Genomic DNA, 20700 nt, shown 5'->3' with positions numbered 1-20700 from the left:
AAAAAGAATAAAGCAGAAGGATTAGTTGTAAGGAAGAGGTCAAATATTTTGGAGCTCCCTCCAAGACGGTCAGGGATATGGGTACGGAGCTACACAAGCTGCTCTAGGTCATTAAGTTAGTAAAGATGTAGGCTTCTTCACCATGTGGATCATTGAAAGGAGAGGAAAGCCAAAGATGGTTGTGAACATTGAAATCTCCTAGAATGGAGATTTCAGAGAAAGGAGAAATGGACAGAATGTGTTCCATCGTAGAAGTAAGATAGTCGGAGAATTTTTCATAGTAGAAGTAGGGGATAAGTAAACAGCGCAGATATATTTAGTCAAGAGAATGAAAGGAAACCTGGAGCTAGAGTGTAGAGAATTCAGAAGACTCAAGTTCAGGAACACGAGAGCAAGAGAAGTCATTGCGTTACTGTACATAACAGCCACATTTGGCTTTGAAATGAGTATAGAGGATGTAGAAGGATACAGAAACGAGTTTGCTATCAGTTGCCTCAGACAGCTGAGTCTCAGTTAGGAAGAGAAGGTGAGGTTTAGAGGAGAGGTAGGGCTCAACAGAGCGAAAGTTAGAGGAAAGGCCGTGAGCGGTGAATGTTGCAGAAATGAAGAAGAAATGAGTCAGACAGTGGTTCCAGGCAGCTCGTTGAGTCGTCACCGGGAGAGGGGTGGATGGTGGGCTTTATGGTCCTCCCCCCCCCGGACTCCAAGGCATGGTTATAGTTTGACATTTTTCATTTTGATAAGGAAGTGTAGTGTGTACTGTGCATGTTGACAGTGTGAGAAACTTGTACTGGAGAGTATGCTGGCCTACTCTCTGTGTTAATGAGCCACTGAAAAGTTTCAACAAAGGGGGATGGTCAGGAACTAGTCCCGAGGGCTGATGAAACAGGAACTCCAGGTTACCTGTCTTGTGATATCATCAGTGTCTGTCAGACCCCAGGTTACATGACGTGTATGTCCATGTATTTATATAAAGAAGGGGGGAACATGTGACAATCAATCAATCAGTGATTTCCTGTGGCACCCCACGGGTTGCATAGGGCCTCGATGAACTCTCTCCACCAATATTTGCCTCTTGCCATCTCCTTCAGGTCCCACCAACACTCCTCTCCTGCTTCTCTTTTCTTTGTCCTCAACCAGATTTCAATCGGCCTACCTCGGCCTCTTCTTCCTCTAGCAGTCTACTCTGGCACATCGTGTATTAAACTGTCTTCTTTTCTATATATGTGTCCCAACCATTTCCAGCGAGACAGTCTCACATATTCATCAACTGGTTCCACTCTTGTAGTATCCCTTACTCTTTTATTTGTAGCTCTGTCTTGCCACTTTTCTCCAAGAATCCCTCTCAGTATTTTATTCTCAAATCCTAATACTTTCTGATCTGTTGCAATTGTACTGTACCATGACTCATGCCCATAAATTAAAATTGGTCTAACCATGGACTTGTAAATTTTTACTTTAGTATGTATTGAAAGCATATTATTATTCCAAACAGATATCAACATTCCAACAGCTCGCCAAGCCAGTCTAATCCTCTCCTCAATTTCATTGTGATCCATTAGATGATACAATCGTCCCCAGATATTTAAAATATTCTACATTCCTCACCACATTATTCCCAATTGCACAATCGATTAGGTTCTCCACGTTCATATTAATAATTACAGTCTTTCCACAATTTATTACTAATCCCACTTTTTCTCCTTCCTCCACCAGACAATTAAGCACCCTCTGCACCTCGTAAATACTTCCGTAAATCAGTACAATATCATCAGCATAGTCTAAATCGATCAGCCTCTTATTTTCTTTCCAGTTAATTCCTGCACCTGTTCTCTTTACAACCTTTCTTATAATCCATAACCAAAAAAGTAGCAATGGCGAAAGAACTCCTTGAATCATTTCTGACCTAACTTCAAATGGATCATTCAACGAACCACCCACCATTACCTTACAAAAAGTACCTTCATGCAGGTTTCTAATAATATTTACAAACATTTCTGGTATACCATAGAATCTCATAATTTTCAGCATGTGACAACGCTATTTTTTTTTTCTTGTTTTCTTTTCCCTGGTGGTTCAACATCTGCTGCCGCACATCTGTTGCTAACATTAGTATACCATAACTTTTCATGTTTTTTTTTTTCATTAAAAAAAATATATTTTTTCAATTATGGTCCCATACTTTTTGCTTTAGATGTAAGAAGACATGCGATGTAAGTTGTGTTTCATTGCATATTTCAATAAATGCAGTGCAAGTATTTTTCCTGTATTTTTCTCAAGTTTGGGTCTGTCAGACTCCGGGTTACCTGATTCCAAAATTATTTTGTCATTTTCATCGTCCATGCCTACAGTTGTTATTCATTTGCTGTGGTTCCACATTTTCTTACAGATAGTTGGGGCATAGGTCTATTGCACATAATTATGCAAAACATGTTCATGATTATCAGCTTTAGTCAGGCAATTGCTAAAATCAGTATACCATAAACTTTGAATTTTTTACAAAAATTCATTTTTTTTTTTTTTTCAATTATGGTCTCATAGATGTCACATTCGAAATAATCGCATTAGAAGAAAAAAGAAATGCAATGTAAGCTGTGTTTCAGTGCATATTTCAATACATGTTGTAATGCTAGGTGTTTTAGGCTCAGCTTCCCATTTCTTGAATGCCTAATGTGTAGCGGGGTTCTCTTTCGAGACCGGGGCTTAGGACAAATAAAAGAGAGGCAGGGCACAAAAACTCCAGGCAATAACCTTACACGTGTATTATCCAGTCAGACAAGGGACAACAGCAGACGTACAAACAATATTCTGGTCGGTTATAAACACTTATACCTGGATAATGTAATTAGTATCTCACAGGATACTGTTAGAGAATGCAGTGAAATAGCACTCAAGGTGGAGTATTCTGGATTAGTAGTCTCCCAGGTCTCTAAGTGCGTGGAGAGGTTAGAGATGATTCTCACTAGGGGAGGGTGTAAGGCACTGGGGTCTAATTGTGATTATGGTAGTATGAGGTGGAGGTTACAGGTAGCGTGTTCACTTTGTTATTTTCTAGTTGCAAGGGACTTTTGGTTAATTATTATTACAAACTCCACGGCTTGAGTATTTCTCTTATTGCTATATGATGGTTACACTGCGTCAGTCTTTCACACTAGCACTTAGGTTCGTGATTAACTCTTTAACCATGGGTGTCATTCCAGAATGACATTGACAAAACTGGACCAAACCGCGGGTGTCATTCTGGAATGTTTGTGAATATTTTGAACACCGTGCATTTTTCCTGTGCGCAAATTGTTTCACGCAAGAGTAGCTGTCAAGCTCTTTCACGCCAGCCCTCCCACACCTCCCTCCTCCCACTCCCCGGGGGCCCCCCCACCCCTGCAATGACACGCATCAGTCAGTATCTGTCCAGCTCTGTGCGTGATAATGGCCTCCGTCCTGAGTCATCGTTGCTCGCTTCCTCCTCGGAAATTATTAGTGCTAGTGTGCCTTCGACCTCTACACCGAGGAAGGAACTGCCGACGGCGAGGCAGAAGGGGTTCAGCACCCCAGAAATTAGGACAGAGCTGGATAAAACTGTAAGTACAACTCTGGATTGTGGCAGTGAGAGTGATACACTTACAACAAGTAGTAGTGATGACTATGCAGTGATTGGTGGTGAACCGTTTAGGATTGACTGTGACAGTGATGAAAGTGAACATGTTGTCTTCCCCCCACCGCCCCCAACTTACTCTGGAAAAGGGAAGGCGCCTATGGGGAAAATTGGTGTAGTACATGGGAAGGGAGTGAAGCGTAAACTTACGTCTCCTACACCAGGCCCTAGCAAGCATTTCACACCACTTTCCCGTTCCCCTAGCCCTATTGCCCTCACATCATCTTCATCTTCTGCCGTGCCCTCTCCTCAGTCTACATCATCTGAGGAATATGAATTCCCAGAGCCTGCACAGCGAGGGAAGGCAGGCCATGCAGGCCGTGCAGGCAGGGTAAGCAGGGCAGGCCGGCCTAGAACAAAGGGGATGCGTGGCAGTAGGAGGGCAAAGCGGGGTGATAAGCGAGGTGATAAGTGGGGAAGAAAGGGTCAGATTTCACCACACACCAGGTCAGTAACCCCCCAGCCTGCCCCCCGCCCAGCTCCCTCACCCTCGCCACCCCCCCACTCACCACCACCCCCACTCACCCCCCTCCCACTCACCTCCTGCCTCACCTGCCTCACCCATTGCCTCGACCTCAGCTCCTTCTCACGGGGAAAAGAGTGCAATGCGACCTGCCACTGCCACTGAACCACACACCGGGAAAGTGGATGCATTTGTTTGGTCTGACGGTGCTGATTTTCAGCCACACAATCCGCCGTTTGACATGACAAATGCTGGAATACAGCCTGCCTTTCCATGCAACGCAGGAGATTACTTTGTGGACTACTTCCTGGCCTTCATGGATGATGAAATCGTGCAGCATGTCAGCGATGAGACCAATAGGTATGCAGCTCAGTGTGCAACAGAAGGGCTGGGACCTATTGGCTCACCAAAGCAAGTGTCGTGGTTGCCTGTCGGGATCAGAGAGCTGTATGTGTTCTTTGCACTAATGTTTCTGATGCCCCATATCAAGAGACATGAGTTGGAGGAGTACTGGCTTGTGGATGACATTACTACTATCCCAATATTCGGCAAGTACATGTCACGGGATCGGTTCCGACAGCTGCTAGGATACCTGCACTTCGCTGACAATGCAAACCCGTCCCAAACTGACCCTTTGTGGAAAGTGAGGGATTTTCTCAACAGGATTAGGGATCGATTTATGCAATTTTTCCGGCCTATGCAGAAAGTCGTCATAGACGAATCCCTGGTATTGTTCAGAGGACGTCTCAAATTCATGCAGTACATCCCCAGCAAATGCCACCGCTTTGGGATAGAGTTCTTTGTGCTGTGTGACTGTGAGACCGGGTATATCCTGGATTTTGTCATCTACTCTGCTAGCACAATGGACGTGAACAGGAAAGACCCCTTTGGCTTCTCTGGCTCCGTTGTAAAAATGCTGATGGAGAGGTATTTTGGTGGTAATCATGTGCTGTACACAGACAATTACTACACAGCACCGAAACTCTCCAAATACCTGGCTGAACACGGCATTGGCACTGTTGGCACTGTACAGAGCTATAGGAAAGATACCACGTTGAGTACACCGCTTCCCGTTCGATCAGCGAAGTTAAGCAACGTTGGGTCTGGTTAGTACTTGGATGGGTGACCGCCTGGGAACACCAGATGCTGTTGGCATCCCTACGTCAAGTGGGGTTGGTGGAGGATTAGTGCCCCTCCCTGTAAAACAATTAACTCTAAGCCCTTGGCCACCCCGTCTGGGATACGTGGCGTCTGGCAATGAATGAATGAATGAATCATCATCATCCAAGGGAGATGTGCACCTGAAGAAGTCAGACAAGCTTCTGGCGATCAGGTGGCATGACAAGAAGGTCGTGAATATGATCAGCACCATCCACAAGGGGGAATTGCAGAGAACTGGGAAAGTCAGCTACAGGACGGGAGAGCCAATCATGAAGCCTGATGCCGTCATTGATTACAATGTCAATATGAGACTTGTTGATAAGTCTGATATGATGATTGGGGAAATTGACTGTCTCAGGAGAAACACCCGATGGTACAGGAAGGCTTGCCTGCACATGCTCGATATGTGCATGCTCAACGCCTTCATTCTCTACAAGACACAAGTCGGGGGCATAAGGCAACCATCACTGAGACAGTTTTCCAAGACTGTCGTGCAGCAGCTGCTTGCACGATTTGGTCAGGTGACGGCATTGATCCCGAGGCGACACTCTGACACACAACCTGACCGTCTTGAGTGCCGCAATTACATGAGCCGGCACCAGCTTGTGAAATTGCCTCTTACAGCAGGCGGCAGGTTGTCACAGGGCTGCTGCAGAGTATGTCATAACACCACACGGAGGCCTCGGACGAGAAAAATGAGCACACACCAGTGCCTGGAATGCCAAGTCGCTCTATGTGTAACTCCGTGCTTTGCCGAGTACCACTCTCTGAGTACATACTGAAAGTGACAGTGATATACAGTGATGCGACAGTGACAGTGACGTGCTTTACCAATAATTGTATAATGGATAATGTAGTAATAAGGGATATTTTGCCTAGAAAAAAATGTAAATATTGGCCAGTATAATAAGTGATATTGTAATAAGAGAATCTGCGGCACTTGTGTAATTCTGCGGCACTTGTGTAATTCTGTGATGCGACAGTGACGCAATATAGTAATAAGTGCAGTGTAAATATATTGTATATTGCCCAGATTATATGTAAAATAATATTAGAAGTTAGAAATAATGAAAAGATCGCCTGAAACGTCAGTGAGCGGGTGACGCCCCAGTGAAGTGAGGCCCAGCCGCAGTGAAGTGCCTTTTACCTACCTCAGTGAACACAGAGTGGGTGTTTATCGTATGTACAGTGTTCATATATGTTTATATTACAATTTGGAGAGAGTGGTTGGCATTTGGTACTGGTGTGTGGGGCGTAAAATAGTTATTTCACACCCCTCACTTCTAACGGCTCTGCCCGTCCTGTGAAAGTCAACAAAGTCATGAAACCTACATCAATGGAAAGCTGAAGGTTAGTACTTTCTAATGGTACCTGATTTTTTTCTCTAGCTTTATTCTGTGCAGAGTTATTAAGGTTTAAAGGTTTGTTTACATTTGGCTGAAACCCCCGCGGGAGAGGACAGTCAGACCAAAACAATACCCGCGGTTAAAGGGTTAACGGGTTAAGGTGTCTGGCAATTGATAGATAGATAGATAGTATAATGAATGGATGACTGAGGGAGTCTTTTTCCGTGGGCATGTTGTTGATAGTTTTCTTACTTTTTAGGTGGGAAAAAGGATAGTTATTTATATGCTGTGGAGTCACATGGAGAGACAGGCTGACAAATGAGGATATCAAGGAGCGTTGTGGTGTGGATGTGGATGCGATAGGAAGCACTAGGAGGAACACACTGAGGTTGTTTGGCCATGTGGAGAGGATGGAGGGTGAGAGACTGACGAGGAGAGTGTATGTGAGTGAGGTGGAGGGGGAGGCCGAGGATGAGATGGAGGGATGGAGTGGAGAGGTATATGAGAGAGGGGGTTTGTGAGTTGGGAGCAGGGCAGTGAAATGGCGGGGGACAGGGCGACGTGGAGACGATTTGTTTGTGGCCACCCCTTATGGGATTAAGGCGTCTGGCAATAGATAGATAGATAGATTTATATACTTCTGTTTGAACAGGAGGCAGGGAACCGATTACAAAGATGATCTACTTCACGGAACATACTGTCACCCTGTTCGTGTCATGGGTGGGATGGCGGCTTGGAGAAGTGTGGTTACGGGACTTCAAGGCTATGTTTGACTGGCCGGGTTCCTTCAGAATCCACTTCAAGAGTTATGATCCTGAGTGTGCCATGGTCAGGGAAGAGGTGAGTTTGTGACGTGGGGAAATGAAGTAAGAGATATTGGAGCACAATTTTTGTCAGTGATAGTCACATATACCAGTACCTTTCTCACCATCCTGTTTTAGGTGTTGGAGAGGGATACCCTCTTGCAGTGACATTTGTATATCTGAGTAGCGCTACTACCAAGTGCCAAGTTGTGCAAACATTCTTTAGCTCCATCAATATTCCCCCAAAAGAGAACTGTGGACTGCAGCAGAAGGGCAGCTTAAACCTGTGGTGTATCAGTTTCATGTCCAGTGGAACCTCAAGGCACAACCATCCAGTTAAGATTCATTCTCAGTTTGATCATACCATGTAAGCACACTTATAACCTAGTATCAGTAGGCTTCCTTACACCATCCATGTCACTAAACACACCATCATCCTATCAATTACTTGTTACCACTTGGCTAATTTGACCGTAACTCAAGCATTTATGTGGGAATCTGTGTTGTGAGAACTACAGAGCCAGTGGGAATGGTGACATTATTGTATTTCTGGTGATGGTATGTTGGAGCCTTTAAAAACGAAACGAAACGAAACGAAACGACTCTGTGGTAGGTGAACATGCTCACCATTCACTCACTCGATGTAGTGCTGCTCTCGGGTGACTGTCCGGGTCAGATGAGAGAATAATACTCACTGAAGCTGTGTTAAACATAATTTTCATCTTGTTCATTTTCATTTTCAAGCCTGTCTTAAGATTTTGTCTGTCCAGATCAGATTCCATTTCTTGTACTGTTGTAGCTCCCTTACATGCCATACACATATACATGAAAATGATGTAGCTAAGAAATCCCTATATTGGGGATGGCCGTGGTAAAGCCAATGTCTTTTACGGACTGGAAGCTATCTTCTGATTCAAGGAAATCTTTATTCCCACATAAAGATGGTATAAAGGGCATCATTATCATCATCATCCTGATCCTGAAACCAAACTAAAGATCACAATTGGCAACATCATATTTATCATCTTGGCATCTTGTTGCTTTTACTTCAATTTCATGAACCTAGTGGACTACAGGAATTAAACCACATCAACAGAGCATTCCTATAGATTTTCTTGAGAGTATGTTAAAGGACAGTTTGCAAGATAGTGGGGAGCAAGTTGAGTGTGTTGTGGTGTGGGGAGATAATCAGGGGAATTGATTTGCAACCCAGAGAGTGAGTGGGGAGGGGGGGAAAGCCAGACAGAGAGAAAGATGACCAGGTGAGCTAAAGATATTTGTTGTGATTAGGTAGAACAGGCTTACAGTCAGTAGGTCGTAATGGAAAAGGTTAGGGAGGTCTTTGTCCAGAAGTAGACTGTCTCAAGCTGGAGGTGTTGAAGATTCTGCATGGTGATGATGATAATGATGCCACCATACACTGTGCTCAGATTGGAATAAGGGTAAGATTGATGATGGTGGTGGTGGTGTGGGCGACAGAAAAGGGTCAGTGTGTAAATGAACTGGAGTGGCTCGAGAGGGGGAAAAAAAAAAAGTGGCCAGTACTGTGTAGGCGTAATACAGAGGGTGCAAGAGGACTGCATGGAGGAAGCATGGAAGACCAAGAAGATATACAAGTCTGCTGTATATGGTATATGTGTTGCAAGCAGGCTCATAACTCGTACAGGATGGCAGGCAGTCATTTACAAAGGTCCTGTTGATCCTGCCTGCACTTTCACCTTTAAATACCAAGTTCTCCTCACCTTTGGGTCATCACTCATAGGGTCGTATTCTGGGTGGCACAGGGGACTTTAGTGCACCTAATCTTAGTTATAAATTTTGTACACACCAACATTTTCTCCTGTGGTGTTATATCATTGTTCTATAATTGGCATCAGCAGCATACAAGAGAATAATAAAGTGTAGTGTGCAGAATAAATTGCAAAGGATTAAATCTAGAGCAACCTGGGAAACCCATACCCCATGTTTATGATGTTACGAGAAATGTTACACACTTTACTGTTTCCTGTTAACGGTCTTGAATGTTAAGCACCTTATGGTCTGTTATACATGTCCCAGTCAGAGTTATGTCTTTGCATGGGTCTTCAGAAGTGACTGGTGGAGGTTTTTCAGTCATGTGGTGCCACTAAAGGAAGTAGCTTGGTTATCTACCCTTATATATATACACTAAAATATGGTAGCCTAGCCTTGGACTCCTAACTACACATCAGAGGAGGCAATAGGACACTGGATGTTGCTGTTTACGTTGTTGCAGCTCATGGCAGGCAAGAATTGACGTAACTTTGTGGATGACTACTTTTCCCTTTATACCACATTGTTCTCATTTAATTTTGCTTGTCATTGGCACCCTCTGAATCCTCCCTCATTTTCCCATATTACTTTTGTTCCCTGTACCCCCCCCCCTTTTTTTTTTTCACTAACCGTTATGTTGCTGTTTCTCCTCCTCTCATTCCTCCCATCTTTATTTTCATGTCATCTTGTCTTTCTTCTCCTTTCATATCTTTTCTGTTCTCCCTTTTTATTTTCCCCTCTTCAACTTCCTTGTGCCTCTCCTCCTCCTCCCTATTATAATGTAATGCTTCTCCTCTTCCACCTTCTCCTCTCTTCCTCATGCCCGTGGGCCTCTCCCTCCCCCACTTCATCTTCTCATGTCATTCCTCCTCCTCATCATCATATCTTCCTATACCTCTCATATCTCCTCCTCTTCCTCTTCCTTTCCTCCTCATTGTCCTCTGTACCCTCCTCACATCATCCCCTTCCCCTCCACATTGTTCTCATTTAAGTTTGCTTGTCATTGGCAACCTCTGAATCCTCCCTTATCTCTCTCATTTTCTCATATTTACTTTTGTTCCTAGTACTTTTTTTTCTTCAGTATACCCAGTTTTTTTTTTTTTTTTTTTTTTTTTTAATCGAGGCGAAGATTCACTTGAAAGATTGGTGATTATTGGGTGAATGCAACTGAAATGCGTGGCTTTAACAGACACACATACGGTACTCCAGAATATCCCGGAGAATACCATAGTATCCCCGACAACAGGGCGAACCAGAAACAACGGAGTTCGCCCACGAGAATGCCGACACCCCCACTCGGACCCCACGGGGTAGCCGCCACTAGCCACCACCACTCCGGGCAACAACGACGCATGTCAGCCCGGGCCGTGCGCCCCTGTGACATTCAACCACCATGCCGCCGCCACCGTAGGCGAAAGACACTACCTTCGCGTGGCGGAATCACTGAGTTAGCTAGGGGTGGAGTCAGAAACTATACTCCAGGCAGCGCCCCTAAGGTAGAGACGATCTATGGTCGCTCTGATAGTGCTAAGGTAGAGACGATCTATGGTCGCTCCCATAAAAACCCGGTAGAGACGATCTATGGTCGCTCCCATAAAACTCAGGTAGAGACGATCTATGGTCGTTCCCCTAAAGCTCAGGTAGAGACGATCAACGGTCGCTCCCTCAGCACTCCGGTAGAGACGATCAATGGTCGCTCCCCTAAAAACAAGGTAGAGACGATCTATGGTCGCTCCCATAAAACTCAGGTAGAGACGATCTATGGTCGCTCCCCTAAAGCTCAGGTAGAGACGATCAACGGTCGCTCCCTCAGCACTCCGGTAGAGACGATCAATGGTCGCTCCCCTAAAAACAAGGTAGAGACGATCTATGGTCGCTCCCATAAAAATCAGATAGAGACGATCAATGGTCGCTCCCTGAAAGCTCAGGTAGAGACGATCAACGGTCGCTCCCTCAGCACTCCGGTAGAGACGATCAATGGTCGCTCCCCTAAAAACAAGGTAGAGACGATCTATGGTCGCTCCCATAAAAATCAGGTAGAGACGATCAATGGTCGCTCCCTGAAAGCTCAGGTAGAGACGATCAACGGTCGCTCCCTCAGCACTCCGGTAGAGACGATCAATGGTCGCTCCCCTAAAAACAAGGTAGAGACGATCAATGGTCGCTCCCTTAAAGCTCAGGTAGAGACGATCAACGGTCGTTCCCTCAGCACTCCGGTAGAGACGATCAATGGTCGCTCCCCTAAAAACAAGGTAGAGACGATCAATGGTCGCTCCCTTAAAGCTCAGGTAGAGACGATCAACGGTCGTTCCCTCAGCACTCCGGTAGAGACGATCAATGGTCGCTCCCCTAAAAATCAGGTAGAGACGATCAATGGTCGCTCCCCTAAAGCTCAGGTAGAGACGATCAATGGTCGCTCCCTCAGCACTCCGGTAGAGACGATCGATGGTCGCTCCCAGGGTATAGTGAGGAGAAAGGCGTCTCCACGACCGGAGGTTGAACTCCAGGGGCCTCGCTCCGGAAATTCTCGGAGAGACCTCCCTGTTTCCCCCGGCCTCTGTTCCCTACGCGTGGCCCTTGAGAAGACCCACCTGTCGGGCCCCCGTGACAGCCGCTGCCGCAGTCCTCCCCTGACGGCGCCCCTGCTCGTGGGAGACCGCAGTCCGTCGCCTCTTCCGGCCCGCCCTAGGACACCCGCGAGACCTCACCACGCCCCCGCGACGCCGGGACCTGACCCAGAGGTTCCTAGACCTCTTCGGCCCCAGTCCTAAGGGCCTTACACCGGAGCCCAGTCCGGAAACCCCCGGACGTGAGAGGACGCCCTCGCGAGTCGCCCCGTGCCCTCTCGGCTCGCCCCACCCTGACGACGCCCTCAGTCCGACCGGATCACCAATGATGTGTCCGTGTTTCTTTTCATGAGGAAATACGAGTGATCCTGTAACAATCGTGAAGTAGGTTAAGTGTGACTCCTTTTCTCTTAGAATAAGTATGGTGCAGTAATTTCATGTAATCTCCATTGGGGTAAACCAGGACATAAAACCCCGTTGAAGGACGAGAATGTGGGTTGAGACCTCAAGTGAAAATACGTGCGAGTGTCATCCCGAAGTTTTCTAAGGACATATCTCTAGAGTCCGAAGAAAGACTAAAATATTATTGGAGTGTTATTGGCTAAGCTCTGAGTAATATAGTGAAATAGTATTTACGGGTGTTCCGACTTTGTTACGCGTTGGGAAGCGAGAGTCTACATAACCCATCGGGGAGATGTGTAATGCATAAGTTGTGCCGACAGAAACCTAGTGTCACCAAAACAACAAGGACGGCGAGTAATAACGATATTCCCCTGCTCCGCACGCTATTCCTAAAAACTCTCTCCATTCCTCACTCCCGCTCTTAAAGTCAAAATAAGAACCAGAGTTAATTGTCAAAGAATCTTCGCCAACAGAAAACACCTAAACTCCCTTGCTAATGTCGGGCATCCTTAAATATTACCATAACTTCCTCCTCGCCGTTTCAAGTCACTCTCCGTGTCTCCCCTACCTCCTCCTGGTGGATCACAACCCCCCCCCTCTCCCCTCACGCGCTCTGCGCGCACGGGTATTTACTGCACTCCTAGTGCTAAGATTTGTTGTATTGTCATTAGTATCTAGAAAGCTAGTATCCTGCGAGATACACAATATTTTAGATAAGGTTTTTGTATTGCTCTATATTGTGATGTAATGTCTACTGAAGTGTCCTGTGTCTGACTGAAGTAATACACGTGTATGGTGTTGCCGAAGGTTTTTATGTCCTACCTCTCTTCATTGCACTAGCTCCGGTCTCGAAAGAGGACCCCGCTCCGCGTTGAGTTGAATTGGGACGAGAAGTCGAGCCAAATTCAACTCAGCATTACAGCAACAATACTTCATATTCTAGCATTATTAACTGACAACAAATATCTGAGAGGGAAATTTGGGTTAGTAAGTATTTTTTGGACATGTTGCATTCAGCCAATCGTCATCAACCTGTCAAGTGCATCTTCGCCTCAATAAAAAAAACTGAGTATAACTATTATTTACAGTATATTGCTGTTTCTCCTCCTCTCATTCCTCCCATCGTTATTTTCATGTCATTTTGTCTTTCTTCTCCTTTCATATCTTTTCTGTTCTCCTTATTTTCCCCTCTTCAGCTTCCTCCACCTCGTCTTCTTCGTCTCATAATGTCCTGCTTCTCTTCCACCTTCTTCTTTTTCTTCCTCATGCCACTGGGCCTCCCCCTCCCCCGCTTCTCATATCATTCCTCCTTATCATCGTCCTCTGTATCTTCCTCACGTCATCCCCTTCTCCTCTTCACGTCATCCCCTTCTCCTCCTCGATCAGTCATTCCACCATCCTAATCTTCCCTTAGCCGCTCTTCCTCATCATGAAGCCTCTCTTCGTCCTCCCCCACTTACCTTGCTATTCTCTCGCTTTCCAGTCGTCCATGTTTCTTTTCCATTCCGTCTTCCACTATTCATCTGTTCTTTGTCTTCAGATACTCCTCATTCTGTATTTTTAACCTCCATATTTTGCTCTCACACCCTGCTTCGTCCCCCCCATTTCCCTCTGTATCTTCACCTTCATTAATTGCCCACGTCTCTCTCTTTTGTCCCAAAACACGGCATACCTCTTCTGCGACATTTTTTTTTCTAGTTCATTCTTGCAGCCATTCGGTTTGTTCAGCTTAGCAAATACGTGTTCTCATTTTTAAACACCCCCAAATAAAGTTACGCATCTACAACAGTTTTCTTATCCTATATTATATAAGTTCCGGGTAAAAGAAAATATAAAGGCCCTCTAGTAATCAAGAGACATGATTGTAGTGCAGTAGTGGCACCATCTACCAGGCTTGTTTTCCCGGCAGGAAAACATAAGATACGTGAACTACAGCTCTATTTTTCCTGTTCATGAGTCTGTGCATATTTGCTACCAGATGGCAGCACTAGTCTTCTCAGGAACAGCAAAACATAAGCCCCCTTCCCTGTGCAACCAAAGATAGTTCAAAGAATGACCAATAGATGGCAGCACCAGTCATTGTTAGTGCTGCCATCTATTGGTCTTTCTTTGAACTATCTTTGGTTGCACAGGGAAGGGGGCTTATGTTTTGCTGTTCCTGAGAAGACTAGTGCTGCCATCTGGTAGCAAATACGTGAACTACACCTTGTTTGCACAGACTCATGAACAGGAAAAATACAGCTGTAGTTCACGTATCTTATGTTTTCCTGCCGCGAGGAACCCTCTGATAAAACAAGCCTGGTAAATGGTGCCACTACTGCACTACAATCATGTCTCTTGATTACTAGAGGGCCTTTATATTTTCTTTTACCCGGAACTTATATAATATAGGATAAGAAAACTGTTGTAGATGCGTAACTTTATTTGGGGGTGTTTAAAAATAAGAACACGTATTTGCTAAGCTGAACAAACCGAATGGCTGCAAGAATGAACTAGAAAAAAAAAAATGTCGCAGAAGAGTTATGCAGTGTTTTGGGACAAAAGAGAGAGACGTGGGCAATTAATGAAGGTGAAGATACAGAGGGAAATGGGGGGAACGAAGCAGGGTGTGAGAGCAAAATATGGAGGTTAAAAATACAGAATGAGTATCTGAAGACAAAGAACAGATGAATAGCGGAAGACGGAATGGAAAAGAAACATGGACGACTGGAAAGCGAGAGAATAGCAAGTTAAGTGGGGGAGGACGAAGAGAGGCTTCATGATGAGGAAGAGCGGCTAAGGGAAGATTAGGATGGTGGAATGATTGATGGAGGAGGAGAAGGGGATGACGTGAGGAGGAGAAGGGGATGACGTGAGGAAGATACAGAGGACGATGATAAGGAGGAATGATATGAGAAGGGGGGAGGGGGAGGCCCAGTGGCATGAGGAAGAAAAAGAAGAAGGTGGAAGAGAACCAGGACATTATGAGAAGAAGAAGACGAGGTGGAGGAAGCTGAAGAGGGAAAAATAAGGAGAACAGAAAAGATATGAAAGGAGAAGAAAGACAAGATGACATGAAAATAACGATGGGAGGAATGAGAGGAGGAAACGGCAACATATATAATAGATAGTGAAGAAAAAAAAAAGTACTAGGAACAAAAGTAAATATGGGAAAATGTGGGAGAGGGATGGGGGAGGATTCAGAGGTTGCCAATGACAAGCAAAATTAAATGAAAACAATGTGGAGGGGAAGGGGATGATGTGAGGAGGATACAGAGAACAATGAGGAGGAAAGGAAGAGGAGGAGGAGGAGGAGGAGACATGAGAGGTAGAGGAAGATATGATGATGAGGAGGAGGAATGACATGAGAAGATGAAGTGGGGGAGGGAAAGGCCCACGGGCATGAGGAAGAGGAGGAGAAGGTGGAAGAGGAGAAGCATTACATTATAATAGGGAGGAGGAGGAGAGCCACAAGGAAGTTGAAGAGGGGAAAATAAAAAGGGAGAAGAGAAAAGATATGAAAGGAGAAGAAAGACAAGATGACATGAAAATAAAGATGGGAGGAATGAGAGGAGGAGAAACAGCAACATAACGGTTAGTGAAAAAAAAAGGGGGGGGGAGGGTACAGGGAACAAAAGTAATATGGGAAAATGAGGGAGGATTCAGAGGGTGCCAATGACAAGCAAAATTAAATGAGAACAATGTGGTATAAAGGGAAAAGTAGTCATCCACAAAGTTACGTCAATTCTTGCCTGCCATGAGCTGCAACAACGTAAACAGCAACATCCAGTGTCGTATTGCCTCCTCTGATGTGTAGTTAGGAGTCCAAGGCTAGGCTACCATATTTTAGTGTATATATATAAGAGTAGATAACCAAGCTACTTCCTTTAGTGGCACCACATGACTGAAAAACCTCCACCAGTCACTTCTGAAGACCCATGCAAAGACATAACTCTGACTGGGACATGTATAACAGACCATAAGGTGCTTAACATTCAAGACCGTTAACAGGAAACAGTAAAGTGTGTAACATTTCTCGTAACATCATAAACATGGGGTATGGGTTTCCCAGGTTGCTCTAGATTTAATCCTTTGCAATTTATTCTGCACACTACACTTTATTATTCTCTTGTATGCTGCTGATGCCAATTATAGAACAATGATATAACACCACAGGAGAAAATGTTGGTGTGTGCAAAATTTATAACTAAGATTAGGTGCACTAAAGTCCCCTGTGCCACCCAGAATATGACCCTATGAGTGATGACCCAAAGGTGAGAAGAACTTGGTATTTAAAGGTGAAAGTGCAGCCAGGATCAACAGGACCTTTGTAAATGACTGCCTGCCATCCTGTACGAGTTATGAGTCTGCTTGCAACACATTTACCATATACAGCAGAGTTGTATATCTTCTTGGTCTTCCATGCTTCCTCCATGCAGTCCTCTTGCACCCTCTGTATTACGCCTACACAGTACTGGCCACTTTTTTTTTTCCCCCTCTCGAGCCACTCCAGTTCATTTACACACTTACCCTTTTCTGTCGCCCACACCACCACCACCATCATAAATCTTACCCTTATTCCAATCTGAGCACAGTGTATGGTGGCATCATTATCATCATCACCATGCAGAATCTTCATCAACACCTCCAGCTTGAGACAGTCTACTTCTGGACAAAGACCTCCCTAACCTTTTCCATTACGACCTACTGACTGTAAGCCTGTTCTACCTAATCACAACAAATATCTTTAGCTCACCTGGTCATCTTTCTCTCTGTCTGGCTTTCCCCCCCTCCCCACTCACTCTCTGGGTTCCAAATCAATTCCCCTGATTATCTCCCCACACCACAACACACTCAACTTGCTCCCCACTATCTTGCAAACTGTCCTTTAACATACTCTCAAGAAAATCTATAGGAATGCTCTGTTGATGTGGTTTAATTCCTGTAGTCCACTAGGTTCATGAAATTGAAGTAAAAGCAACAAGATGCCAAGACGATAATTATGATGTTGCCAATTGTGATCTTTAGTTTGGTTTAAGGATCAGGATGATGATGATAATGATGCCCTTTATACCATCTTTATGTGGGAATAAAGATTTCCTTGAATCAGAAGATAGCTTCCAGTCCGTAAAAGACATTGGCTTTACCACGGCCATCCCCAATATAGGGATTTCTTAGCTACATCATTTTCATGTATATGTGTATGGCATGTAAGGGAGCTACAACAGTACAAGAAATGGAATCTGATCTGGACAGACAAAATCTTAAGACAGGCTTGAAAATGAAAATGAACAAGATGAAAATTATGTTTAACACAGCTTCAGTGAGTATTATTCTTTCATCTGACCTGGGCAGTCACCCGAGAGCAGCACTACATCGAGTGAGTGAATGGTGAGCATGTTCACCTACCACAGAGTCGTTTCGTTCGTTTCGTTTTTAAAGGCTCCAACATACCATCACCAGAAATACATTAATGTCACCATTCCCACCGGCTCTGTAGTTCTCACAACACAGATTCCCACATAAATGCTTGAGTTACGGTCAAATTAGCCAAGTGGTAACAAGTAATTGATAGGATGATGGTGTGTTTAGTGACATGGATGGTGTAAGGAAGCCTACTGATACTAGGTTATAAGTGTGCTTACATGGTATGATCAAACTGAGAATGAATCTTAACTGGATGGTTGTGCCTTGAGGTTCCACTGGACATGAAACTGATACACCACAGGTTTAAGCTGCCCTTCTGCTGCAGTCCACAGTTCTCTTTTGGGGGAATATTGATGGAGCTAAAGAATGTTTGCACAACTTGGCACTTGGTAGTAGCGCTACTCAGATATACAAATGTCACTGCAAGAGGGTATCCCTCTCCAACACCTAAAACAGGATTGTGAGAAAGGTACTGGTATATGTGACCATCACTGACAAAAATTGTGCTCCAATATCTCTTACTTCATTTCCCCACTTCACAAACTCACCTCTTCCCTGACCATGGCACACTCAGGATCATAACTCCTGAAGTGGATTCTGAAGGAACCTGGCCAGTCAAACATAGCCTAGAAGTCCCGTAACCACACTTCTCCAAGCCGCCATCCCACCCATGACACGAACAGGGTGACAGTATGTTCCGTGAAGTAGATCATCTTTGTAATCGGTTCCCTGCCTCCTGTTCAAACAGAAGTATATAAATCTATCTATCTATCTATTGCCAGACGCCTTAATCCCATAAGGGGTGGCCACAAACAAATCGCCTCCACGTCGCCCTGTCCCCCGCCATTTCACTGCCCTGCTCCCAACTCAAAAACCCCCTCTCTCATATACCTCTCCACTCCATCCCTCCATCTCATCCTCGGCCTCCCCCTCCACCTCACTCACATACACTCTCCTCATCAATCTCTCACCCTCCATCCTCTCCACATGGCCAAACAACCTCAGTGTGTTCCTCCTAGTGCTTCCTATCGCATCCACATCCACTCCACAACGCTCCTTGATATCCTCATTTGTCAGCCTGTCTCTCCATGTGACTCCACAGCATATAAATAACTATCCTTTTTCCCACCTAAAAAGTAAGAAAACTATCAACAACATGCCCACGGAAAAAGACTCCCTCAGTCATCCATTCATTATATTATCTAGCTATCTATCAATTGCCAGACACCTTAACCCCTTAAAGGGTGGCGCCAAACAAATTGTCTCCATGCTGCCCCGTCCCCCACCATTTTACTGCCTTGCTTCCAGTTCACACACTCCTCATTCATATACCTCTCCACTCCATCCTTGCATCTCGTCCTTGACCTCCCCCTCCCTCTCCCCCCTTCCACCTTCCTCACATACACTTTCCTCGTCAGTCTCTCACACTCCATCCTCTTCACATGGCCAAACCACCTCAGTGTGTTTCTCCTAATGCATCCTATTACATCCACATCCACACCACAACACTCCTGCACTTCCTTATTTGTCAGTCTGTCTCTCCATGTGACTCCACATGCCCCTCTCAAATAACTCATTTCCACTGCTGTCACTCTTGACTTGTGTCCCTCCAACAAGGTCCAAGCTTCACTTCCATTTGTCAGAGCTGGTATCACAATACTGTCATGTAGTAACTTTTTCACTTCCATGCTCACTTCCGTTTCTTATCACTGCCTTCAAGGAAAAAGCAACCTTTCTTCCTTGTTGGACCCTATCAAGCACTCCACCCTCCAAACTTCCATTGCATCTTGACCCATCACACTACCCAAGTACTTAAATGTACTCACATTTTCCATTTCCTCATCATCCAACCTTACTGTACATTCACTGACTTCACCTCTCTCGAAAACCATAACTTTACTCTTCCCTACATTCACCTTTAGATTCCGTCTCTTACACACTCTCCCAAACTCATCCACCAAGCCTTGCAGCTCCCCTTCATCTTCACTTACAGCACAGTATCATCTGCAAACAGCAGTACAGGGAGTTTCCAAACACTGCCCTCTCTCATTAGGGCCACTCCAACATCCACTGCCCTACCTTGTATCTCTTTTATAACCCCATCCATATACATATTGAACAACCATGGAGACATGACACATCCCTGTTTCAACACAACCTTCAGATAGAAAAACTAACTCAGTTCACCATCCACATGCACTGTAGCCTTAGCACCCTCATACGTACTCTTCACAGCATTCAACAACTTCCCATCTACTCCATATATCCGTAATACTTTCCACAATCCTTGTCTATCCACCCTGTCATATGCTTTCTCCAGATCCATGAAGGCCACATACAACTTCTTTCCCTTCTCTAGACACTTTTCCACTAAAGACCTAAGAATGAATATCTGATCTACACAATCTCTTCCCTTCCTAAAGCCTCCCTGTTCTTCTCCAACTAATTCCTCTGCTATTTCCTTAACTCTGTCAATAAGTATCCTGCCGTATACTTTTCCTATTACACTAAGAAGACAAATGCCCTTATGATTATCACACACTTATTTTTCCCCTTTCCCTTTGTACAAGGGAATAATTATACCCGACTTCCAATCCTCCGGGACCCTACCTTCCTCCCAGGCCAATCTGCACATCTTCCACATCCATTCTACTACTCTCTCTCCCCCATACTTCAGCATTTCACTACACACTCCATCAATTCCTGGGGCTTTCCCCATTTTGACTTTCTTCATTGCTTCCACAACTTCCATATTACTGATTTCTTTCTGTCTTGTCACCTCCCTCCTCCTCCCAGCCATTCCCCAGCCACTTATACTCGCATTACTTTCATTCTCTATGTTCAACAATTCCTTAAAGTGTTCTCTCCATCTGCTCATTTTTTCTCCTTTCTCAACTAGTAATCTACCATTTTCATCTTTCACTCCCCTACTAACTTCATTGCCACCCTGTCTGACCCTCTTTACCTCTTTCCAGAACAATTTCTTATATTCCCTCCACTTGACACTCAAATTCCTTCCCAGTATACAATACTCCACCTAAGGATAGGGTTTTACCAAACCAATTACATCATTAAACTGGGATATGCCTGTATTATTACTTGTTTTTAA

General features: G+C 44.8%; 1 pseudogene; it reads left to right on the top strand.

The window, feature by feature from the left end:
- Nucleotides 1-5151: 5151 nt before the first annotated feature.
- Nucleotides 5152-5270, top strand: LOC145417068 (5S ribosomal RNA; annotated as a pseudogene).
- Nucleotides 5271-20700: the final 15430 nt, after the last annotated feature.

This window comes from Coenobita brevimanus, chromosome 108, assembly GCF_032717465.1.
Source record: "Coenobita brevimanus isolate Jiangsu-jjx chromosome 108, ASM3271746v2, whole genome shotgun sequence".
Classification (NCBI taxonomy): Eukaryota; Metazoa; Arthropoda; class Malacostraca; order Decapoda; family Coenobitidae; genus Coenobita; species Coenobita brevimanus.
Note: the sequence above shows the minus strand (reverse complement) of the source record. Positions and strands in the feature narration are given on the sequence as shown.